This window comes from Mustela lutreola, chromosome 14, assembly GCF_030435805.1.
Source record: "Mustela lutreola isolate mMusLut2 chromosome 14, mMusLut2.pri, whole genome shotgun sequence".
In the NCBI taxonomy this organism is placed as follows: Eukaryota; Metazoa; Chordata; class Mammalia; order Carnivora; family Mustelidae; genus Mustela; species Mustela lutreola.
In genome coordinates, this window is record NC_081303.1 from 71,544,080 (window position 1) to 71,555,359 (window position 11,280).

The following is an 11,280-nucleotide window of genomic DNA, read 5'->3' on the forward strand; positions in this document are numbered from 1 at the left end:
GAAGGGTAGCCGTGATGTGGCGATGTGGGTCCTGAGTGAACCACACAAGTTTACAGAACTTGCTGCCTTCCATGGAAATTACCGACAGAGTCGGCCTGCTCTTGTGTCCTTGGAAACAGACCTAACACTGTGCACACGTGTGTGTGTGTGTGTGTGTGTGTGTGTGTGTGATGTTTCACACTGATTTATAAATCTCCTGGAAACGGGGATACCCGGCCCACAGCCATGTAGTCCTGTCCCTGTGAGTGGAGGTGAGACACTGAGTCCGGAAGCCGGAGATGATGGAGTGGCCCTACCAGAGAGGACAGGGCAAAATTATAAAGCTGCACAGAATGGCGTCTGCCAAGAAAGTCTCCGGAGAACCCGGACCACTTTTTCTGCGTGTGCTTTATCGGGGTTCACGCACTTCCTGTGGCAGTGATTTGTATTTCCGGTGTCTGTTATGTTAATGTTTATTGCAGCAAACAAAAACAGTAACCTCAGATGAAGTCTGAATTTTCTCGGAGGGGGAAGGGCAAACAGCCAGAGTGGAACTCAGGGGACCCAGACTCCGCAGCCCGCTGAGTGAGAAGCCGAGAGACTAAGAGGGTCTTTGAAGAAGAGGGCAGAGCAGGCTGCATCCAGAGTCCTGGGGGGGGGGGTCCTCGGGTCAGCCCTGGGCAAGATGGCTGCCGGGCGAGGGTACCTTCTGGCCTGCTGCCTGTTAGCGAGTGTTCTCCAGCTGACCTGGGCCATCACTGTTCTGGGCTCCTGGCCTGGAAGGTGGCCAGAGTCCTGCACTCTGCGGGTCCTCCCAGGAGGACAGCATAAGGGGCTAGGGTGCTGGATCAGGCAGGCCTGCCAGGCTGTGCAGTCTTGGTTCGGTCACCTGACATCTGTGAAGTGCTGGGGCTGGGGGTCTCTAATGTCCGTCCTGCTTGGAGGCTGCAGTGTGTTGGCCCAGAAGCAACTGTGCTCTGCTCAGGTTGTTTCCAGAGCCCTAGCAAGGGAGCAGTACAGCAGCAGAGGGCAAGTCACGTCCATTCCCTTGTCCTGCCCCATCGCCCTTGACTTTGGATCTGCACTCTTGACCCAAACACACATTAACATGAATGCCCAGCATGTGACCCGTGCTCCGCTGTCAGGAAACCTCTGTGTTCCCTCTCCTGGGAAACCTTTGGGTCTTGACTTCACCTTAAGAAAAAAAAAAAACAGGTAAGTCTCACCTGATGGAGGGATGTATCAGTAAAGCTGCGTAACAGAGACAGAGGCAACTGCAACAAGATGGCCTTTCTAGGACAGAGCTAGATGGGCTTCAAGGAGGAACATGGGACTCTGGGTTCCCCCGTGGCCGTTTTCCGCAGTGGTGTCCTCTGTGGTAGCTGCCATTCCTTGATGGTAGAAGTAGCAGCTGACTGAGAGGAACAGTGACACATCTGGGTTCCCCCGATTGTCCCGCACTTCTCCATCACGCCTGACTTGGTTCATGTTGTAGAAGCAAGTGCTGTCATTGGACAGAATGTACTGAAGACCAATGGTGGTGTTGCTAAGTTGTCTTGAAGCTACATTTGAAGAGCAAGTATATTTTACCGGTTTATTTTATTTTACTTTTTTACTTGACTTGAGTCATCCTTCCAAAGTTGGCTCTGGCTTTGCTCGTTACGTCAGAAAATGCCATGGCAGAAAGAGCACAGCTCAGGGATGGCCTGAAGCATTCAACAGCTGGCCAAGGGATTTCTTCAGGAGGGTTGTTTGGCCCCATGGGCCAAGCTTCAGAAGCATCAACAACTGCTTCAGTTCAGAAATCTGCTTGGGGTGATGATAAAGTTGACATAGTTGTGAGCACCTGGGAGGGACCTTCCCCAATTGTTCCCGCCTGAACAATTCTTTATGAGGAGAGGTTCCTGTCCAGAATGTGTCACTCGCTGAGATCCCACAGCAGGTGTCAGAAATGGGATGTCAAAACTGAAAGGCTCAAAGAATGGGTAGGAGTCAAAAGTGTTTGATTACACAGAAAGGAGAAGTGAGACACATCAAATGGGACTGGTGACACGCTCTGCCAATATTGTCGTTTACCAAATGGTTTAAGCAATGGCCTCCGCCCAGCTCTCAGAGTGTACAGAGTAGGGTTTCTATCCCAGATGGGGCAAATCCCTGGATCTCAGGGTTAGCCTTTCAGGAGAGCCTCCTCAATGAGTTTCTAGCTTAGAGACTCGGGACAATGGACATTAACTCACCGGCATCTTGTGAAACCCAAACCAAGGTGTTCTTCATACTCTTTCTCTCAGACATTAAGGAATTTCTCCTATTGTCTTTGGAAACACTGAGTCCTGGGTTTGGGGAAAATTATTATTATTATTATTATTATTATTATTGCCAGGGGTATCTGATTTAGTAGCTGTGGTTTTAGCTTGTTATTTTACATTATATAGGGGGACCCCATGCTGTGTTAATCTCTGTGTCCCATTCAACCCTTTGAACTCTTTAAAGGAAGGGCTTTTCCAACGTTGCAGGCCTTGTAAGAGCCACACTCTTGTCCTGGAAGTAGCCCAGGCTGCAGACAGGAATGTGACTACACGGAGGCTATGCAGCCTGACAGACTGGTACCAGCATAGTTAGAAATTAGAGGGGGCGGGGATTCCTGTGGATCTTTTACTCATGTGGGTGAGACCATTTGACTTCGGACTTTAATTAATTTGGACTTTAGTTTCAAGGGAATTTAATTTTTAGACTTTAACCTCTCCCTGGAAATTTAATAATGAAGAGATTTTAAAATTTTGATTGGTGCATCTATACGCTGTTGACATTTATTACTGAAATACCTTAATATTGTTATTTAGTTTAATTGCAAAACTTTTGATGGAGCTGTACTTGGACAATATGACTAGAAATCATTTGGATTGGGAAGAATAGGGTGATAATTTAAGGCTTGGTTGTAGCATGGCCTTATAGTTAATTTAATTAATCTCTTGTTTGGACCCATTTCAGTTTCTTGAGCAAAATCGACGTTGACTACCGGCTGTTATAGGAGAACATTTAAAGAACGTGGGACAGCCACCTCCCTGGTTGGTCACAGGTGTACTGGTGGAGCCCAGTGGATGAGAAGAACAAAAAATAGAGGTATTTGGGGAAGAAATATTTGCTTCCCATTCCTCATACGATGGAAGCAGCATCAGAGAAACCTTCCTGGTCTCCCTTCCCTTCCACTCAGTTTCCTTCAGGGGAGAAGGAGCTGTGTTCTGCAGCTGGTTGCGACAGGCTCTGCAGCCCCGCTCTCTTCCAGATAGCACGCTGGTAGTTTGAGGTCATCCCTAGTGGGACTGTTTATGGCCTGGAAACCAGCAAACACTATGAATTGGGACTTTTTGTTCCATGAAACTGGCTCTCCTACAGAGTCCTCTGTCACCCATCTGGAAGGAATGATGGGTCATTGATGGGGAACTGAGCATGTGGATGGCTGGCCCTTTCTGTCCCCTGCTTTGTGTGTGGGTGGGTGTGTGTCTTTGGGGATCTGCCTGCAGATAGCATGTGTCTGGGTCTGCTCTCGGCTTTGTGGTGACTTTGACAATGGGTACTGTGCACCCAAGAGGGGAAATCTGTCTTCTCCAGTACCACCTGCAGTGGTGAGTGAAGCTGTCTATATGTGGGGGTGGGGAGGAAGCCCTCTTCACCAGCCCAGCCCTGTGGTCTTAAGGTCAATGTTTTGACCTCTGTCTCACTTCCCGATTTCTCTCCCTTGGCTCAGAACTCCGATGGAAAGGAGAGCAATAAATTTTCTTGGCTCCCGTATACCCCAACACTTACATTTTCTCTCTTGTACTCTTCTAATGGTTACTTGTAACTTTAAAATATTCCTTTCTTTTAAAATTATTTTTTGTTTTGAGAAATGATCCCACCAAGGATGGAAAGCTGCATCAGATTTAAAAACAAAACAAAACAGCTCAAATCATTGAAAGACAGTTTTGTCTTCTGTCTCAGATATAAGCATAGCAAGGAAGTTATATTGTATCTTTCTTACATATTTTGTAATGAATTAAAAATAAACTTTTACTTGGCAATAATTTTGGATTTATAGAGAAGCTACAAAAATAATACAGAGTTCCTATAAGCCCTTCATCCAACTGCCCCTCATCGGAACATTTTGCTTTACCGAGCTGCATTTGTCAAACTAAAAAACCGACGTTGACATATTTATTGCTCGTAACTGGACTCGAGTCTTCATTGAGATTTGTCTGGTTTTTCCACTGATGTGCTCTTTCTGTTCAAGGATTCGGTCCAGGAGACCGTATCCCGCTCACCATCCCGTCTCCTTGGCCTCCTCTGGTCTGTGACAGTTTCTCCGCTTTTCCTGGCGTCTCCTGACCTTGGCAGGCTGGAGGAACCCCCGTCAGGGGTTCTGTGAAAAGGCCCTCGATTTAAATGTGTCTGAGGTTTCTCTCCTCGTGAGACTGGAGTTGTGGGATTTTAGGATGAATTATTCATTAAAAATACCTTATAGACACAATATATATAAAGCTACTGACGTACATTATATCCTATTGTTTTGAATTTTAAAAACCAAGTAAGAGAAAACATTTACAATAGCTTTTATATCTTACCTTTTTAATTCAATGTTGCTTTAAGATCCATCCTTTTTGAAATAACGGGCATTCCCCCCCCCCCCCCACAATGATGTGATATACGCATTCCTGAAAATCTTCATGTTCTGCATAATTGTGCACTAAAAATAGCAGGGCTTGTGGGATAATTAGACCCATACATGATTAGGGGCAGAGCACTGGAAACCTGGGCACCAGCGTGCCTCCGTGGACAGTGGCGCTCCCGGGATGCGGAGGGGAGCTGGGGGAAGGCTCACGGCCACGGGCCTCGCTCCAGCAGCTGCAACCTCGGGCTCCTATGACCTTGAGGAGTTATCACCTCCGAGACACGGTATTGTCAAAATTTACAATCCAATCCCCCCGCCCCCATGTCGCTTTAATTATCAGAAGATGTTTTTAACACAGGGAGAAATTTCTTGGCAGCTTTCTCATGGGCACTCGTGGCGCCATGGGCTGATTCCACGCTGGGGACACACAGCAGGTCTGACGCCCGTAGATCCTGGCTGAGTACTTGAATGCCCTCAGACAGGGCTTGGCCCTTTCAGAGGGTCTTTCTGCATTACTAAGAATTTCGCCTCAGTGGTGCTCAGCTTGTGTATTACCTGTCCATGGGGGCAATGTCTCTCTTCTCCTGGTCCTGAGTTTGCCGATAGATGACCCTCTTTATGTACCTGGTAAAGTTGCTGGGAACCTGCTTAGCAAGGTAACCAGACTGTTTCTTAAGGGGTTTTGTTGATTTCGTAGAGTCGACCTTAGTTCCTTAAAGCTGTCTGGTCATAGCTGATGCTAGCAGGTGATCGAGCATGACCTTCTAGTCGAGACCTAGTTAGACGACCAACGCTTCCAACGGTGTCCTGCCACCAGGACAGCGATTCTCATGGACCTCACAGAAATAAGTATGCTGCCATGAAACAAGACTACGCACTAAGAGCGTAGTCTCTTAGTGAGGGACTTTCCCTTTCTTGAGGGAAGAAACAGGGAGAAAAAAAAAATGTTTCGTCTTTATTCACATAGGTATATGTTGGCAAACTGTTGAGAGTTTAAGAGAGAAAGGTTTTCTCAAATCTGGAAAAACAAACATAAAAGAACCAACAATGTTCTGAAGTTTAAAATCGTAGAGATTATGGTCATACTTATCAGCTCATTTAGTCCCATGTCATGAATTCCAGTGGATCTTGATTTCTTTGTTAGAAGTTGTGCCAAGCCCTTGGTCTCTCTGTTAGAGCTCTACAAATTCTTACCCACTTCAGTGGTGTGATCTGAAAGTTAGCAGAAACCCATTCTTGTGACTGTCCTTTCAATGAATCTCTCTGAAGATGACTTTTGCAAAAACTTCAGAATAAAACAATAACTTCTATAAATGATAAAAAGACTTAAAAAATAACCATGGATAAAGATCTGTTGAAAATTCATTATTGATGGTTTCAGCGACACACAACATTTTTAAGATAATAACTGGAATTATGATAGATAACATGGTACCAGAATATATTAGGATTTCAGAAATGTGATATAAATTCTGGAACGACTTATGTTAATAATGTATGTCCACGCAAATATAAACTAAGAAGGTTTTGTATCACTTATGTGACCATGCTTCCCATGTAATTGAACATCAAATAAGCCTAAATCATTTTAATGTCTCTTCTTTTATAAAAAGAGAGAACAAATCTTTTGAGATGTTTCAGGGACTTTCTGGAAATTACTTCCAGGTCAAAAAACTTTACTTAGAATTTGATTTGGGGAAGTTTGTTAAAATATCAAAAGGTTAAAAAAATATATCAAAAGATTTGGACACTTGATTGAATAGAATCACAGATAATTATGAAATGATATTTAATTATCTTTTTAACCAAAGAGACTATCTTAAAGGCAAATACAGAAGGTTACACAGTGTTAAGCAAAACTCAGCTCTTAATGATAAGACTCTGTTGAGTCATCAAATACTGATAAGGACAAGATGAAACACAGGTAATGATTTTAGTAAAACTAAATATTTGTTTTCTAGGTAGGTGACTTAAAAGGTAAAAAAAAAAAGTAAAACTAAATATTTGTTTTCTAGGTAGATGACTTAAAAGGTAAAAACAAAAAACAAAAAACAAAAAACCCTTTTATCACATCTTTTCAAGCACAGACCAGTAGTCCAAAAGCACTTCCTCCTTCTAGTAGATAAAACAACATTACATAAACAACCTGCCCATACTCATATTTATTTTAAAAACACTTTAAGCAATTTTTAGTCAGCTTGACTCCATGAGGTAAAATTCTCTCTCTCTCTCTCTCCAAATATACTGTTAGTGTGTCCTCCATTATTTCCCTTCTCATTCTGAAATAACCAATTTTACTTCAGGACACATTTACCTTTTTTTCCTCCCTTTACACACAATGCATCTCTGTACCTCAGACCTTTCCGTCCCCAAAAGCACATCCCACTTGCTTTGCACACAGAGTTGCTTTTCTTATTATCTCTAACAGTTTTAACTACACGTGTGAATTAGAATTCTTTAAACTTTCTGGTGCCGGGTAGCTCAGTCGCTCAAGTGTTGGATGTTGTACCCGAGCTTTCGCATCTGAGGGACCACCAAGGAGCCAGCACCGATGCAATCACAAGAGGGTTTATTTAACAAGCTTAAGCTTGGACCCAAGTATACCTGACACAGCAGAGTAGGGACTTGGACCCTGAGCTTAGTCAAGGCAGGGGTATTTATGGGTTCCTGTTACTAAACCAGGATGGGGGTTCTTAGAACTAAAGTAAAGTAGGGGAAAGCTCAGCCCTTGGGCACAGGGGTCTGCGATGGCTGCCGAAGCAAGACGGCTGTACTTATGCTAAGGCTAAACCTGAGGTGGGATGGCCTTAATTTTTCTCGGCCTCCACATTGGACTCTTGGTCTCAGCTCCGGTCATGATCACGATGTTGTGCGATCGAGCCCCACACGGGGCTCCAGGTTCAGCATGGAGTCTGCTTTGAGATTCTCATTCTCTCTCTCTCTGCTCCATCCCTGCTTTTTCTCAAGTAGATAAATCTTAAAAAAAAAAAAAAATTCTTTAGCACTTCGAAACCTTAATGTCTAGTAAAAACTAAGAAGTAAGCATTTGTGAACTGTTATATCAGCATTCTTTAGGTTGGCAAATTTATAAATACTTTTCATAATTTCATAATTTCTAGGAACACGTGCTCTTTCTTAGAAAAACCTTTCAATACAGACATTTGCTCATGATTACTAACAGACCCAAATACCTTTAGTTTCTATGTAACAGAAGGCCAAAGGTAGATAAACCTATGCCCAGTAAATTAATGTTAATGACCTAGATATTTATTAACTATTAATGTTAATGACCTAGATATTTATCATTTAACTTATCTCAGTAAAACTCTAAGGTTCAAGTTATCTAAAAGACTTGGGAAACATAATTATTGCTGAAAAGTAAATCTATAAAGTTTCATCCTATCTATCTATCTATCTATCTATCTATCTATCTGTCATCTATCTATCTGAATTATTTGCACACAACAATTACGTTTAGACCCTGAATGAACATTTCATGAGACACCCAGCCATGATTCCAAGTTCTTTTCCTGGCTGACAAATTTTCTAAGAGATACCATGAGTGGGTATTTGACTGGTAAACACAGGTGGAATAATCATCATCTGTCTGCATTTGATTTAATGTTGATAACTCTTTTTGATAACTCTGAAGACATGTATATTTTAATTAAACCAACAAACATAAGCTAGTTTTTTAGTTAGATGATCCCAGATCCCATGAACTTGAAGAACATGTGTGTTAGTGTCTATATTTCTGAGTTTTTGTAACTCTTAATTCATAAGACCTTATTTTTAAGCCTATTAAATAGAGCTCTTTTACATATTAATTCTGACAATACCCTCTGGGGGTAGAGGAAAATACCATCTCGCTGTTCATGGACGTACACAGACATACATAAACCTAGAGACAGACACAGAGAACTGCTAGCCTTATTTTGAAAATTGTAGCCATGAATAACATAATATTCACTAATATGAAATATTAGTAAAATAAAAGTCACTAATTTCTAAATAACAGTTGAATTCAAATTGTATTTCTCAGACAGAACAAGTTAAGGTTACCTGCTCAAACGGCTAAAGCTTTTTACTAATGCTTCTAGAGAAGACATTTAAGATTTGTATTTGACCTTGACAGGTGACCTTATGAGGGGCTGCGGGCCAGTGTTTGGGCAAGGGACTATCTACAGCAGTTTGTATTTTAAAAAGTTCCCTTCCCCCTTCAGTCTCAAGAGGTCTTGGGCTTTGTTTTAGTTGTCTCCTGGGGTGCTTACATTTTAAAGACAAGGCAAGATTTACATTTGGAAGGGACAGAGAAAGAAAGCGAATTTTCTCCTAGGCATTTGGAGAGGTATTTGTCTATTACCAGAAGTCTAGGGTAATTATTATTTAATTTTTTTCTTCCTTTTCTCAAATACAGAACAATTGTCTTTCAATATTTGAGCTTTTTTTTTTTTTTTTTTTTTTTTTGGCAAGATCTGCAAATATCTGAAGGTAAATAGGAAAGGGTCTGAGTGGACTCGGAGGAGCTCTCAGAGCAAGACTTTTGCCTCTCCAGAGATTCAAGGGACAGATTAAGAATTGTTGGTTTTAACTTTCTTTTTGTCTTGCATTTCTGTGAGCTGTTTTCAGAGAACTGAATCATGGCTTCCACCATCATGCTTACAGGTGGACTTGTCCATGCAACCACAGTATTTTGAACGTGTCTTTTTACATCAGGGACAAGATTCCCTCCTAAGATGGAAATATATTCAGGAGCCCCCAGGCATAGGACAGTATGTCTCTGAAAGTTCTGTATAACGCATTCGACAAAGGCCTTTGGGTGTTCCCCCTCTCTCTGAGAGCTCCATTCCACCTCACGCACACAAGAGGCAATGCCTCTTCTACTGCTTCCGTGAGCCGCTGGACGTTGGCCTCCAGTTGGCCCCTTTCTTGATCACCTGTAGGAGGGCCTGGGAGAAATTCTGGCCATCTCTTCCCCCTGGGAGGGTCGTTTGTCCCTGGGGCTCTTGGCTTGTCTGTTAACCACACTATAATTGTGGTAGAATTTTTTTTTTGAGTTAAATTTTTTATTTTTAAATTTTGAAATATTTATGCATACAAAATAATGTATACAACCTATATATAAAGGTACAAAATAAGATAAAGTCTATGTCACTGTCATTTACTTTAAAAGAATATTACCAATAATTTTAAAGATTATTTTTATCCTATCCCTTTTCCACATTGAGGTAACCACTATCTTAAAACATGTTGATTATATTTTTAACTTTCCTTTATACTTTTATTAAATTCATATGGAGCCCTAAAATATACATTTCTAGTTTTACATGTTTAATTTATATAAATGGGTCATAACATATGCATTCTTTTTTTTTAATTTTTAAATTTTTAAATAAACATATAGTGTATTTTTATCCCCAGGGGTACAGATCTGTGAATCGCCAGGTTTACACACTTCACAGCACTCATCATAGCACATACCCTCCCCAATGTCCATGCCCTACCACCCTCTCCCGTCCCCCCTCCCCCCAGCAACCCTCAGTCTGTTTTTTGAGATTTAGTCTTTTATGGTTTGTCACCCTCCCGATCCCATCTTCTTTCATTTTTTCTTTTCCTACCCCCCAACCCCCCACATTGCATCTCCACTTCCTCATATCAGGGAGATCATATGACAGTTGTCTTTCTCTGATTGACTTATTTCGCTAAGCATAATACCCTCTAGTTCCATCCACGTCATCGCAAATGGCAAGATTTCATTTCTTTTGATGGCTGCATAGTATCCCATCATATATATATATATATGTACCACATCTTCTTTATCCATTCATCTGTTGATGGACATCTAGGTTCTTTCCATAGTTTGGCTATTATGGACATTGCTGCTATAAACATTTGGGTGCACGTGCCCCTTTGGAGCACCACGTTTGTATCTTTAGGGTATATATCCAGTAGTGCAATTGCTGGGTCATAAGGTAGCTCTATTTTCAGTATTTTGAGGAACCTCCATACTGTTTTCCAGAGTGGCTGTACCAGCTTGCATTCCCACCAACAGTGTAGGAGGGTTCCCCTTTCTCCAGCATCCTCGCCAGCATCTGTCATTTCTTGACTTGTTAATTTTAGCCATTCTGACTGGTGTGAGGTGGTATCTCATTGCGGATTTGATTTGTATTTCCCTGATGCCGAGAGATGTGGAGCATTTTTTCATGTGACTGTTGGTCATCTGGATGTCTTCTTTGCAGAAATGTCTGTTCATGTCTTCTGCCCACTTCTTGATTGGATTATTTGTTCTTTGGGTGTTGAGTTTGGTAAGTTCTTTATAGACTTTGGACACTAGCCCTTTATCTGATATGTCGTTTGCAAATATCTTCTCCCATTCTGTCAGTTGTCTTTTGGTTTTGTTAACTGTTTCCTTTGCTGTGCAAAAGCTTTTGATCTTGATGAAATCTCAATAGTTCATTTTTCCCCATGCTTCTGTTGCCTTTGGCAATGTTCCTAGGAAGAAGTTGCTGCGGTTGAGGTCAAAGAGGTTGCTGCCTGTGTTCTCCTCAAAGATTTTGATGGATTCCTTTCTCACATTGAGGTCCTTCCTCCATTTTGAGTCTATTTTCATGTGTGGTGTAAGGAAATAGTCCAATTTCATTTTTCTGCACGTGGCT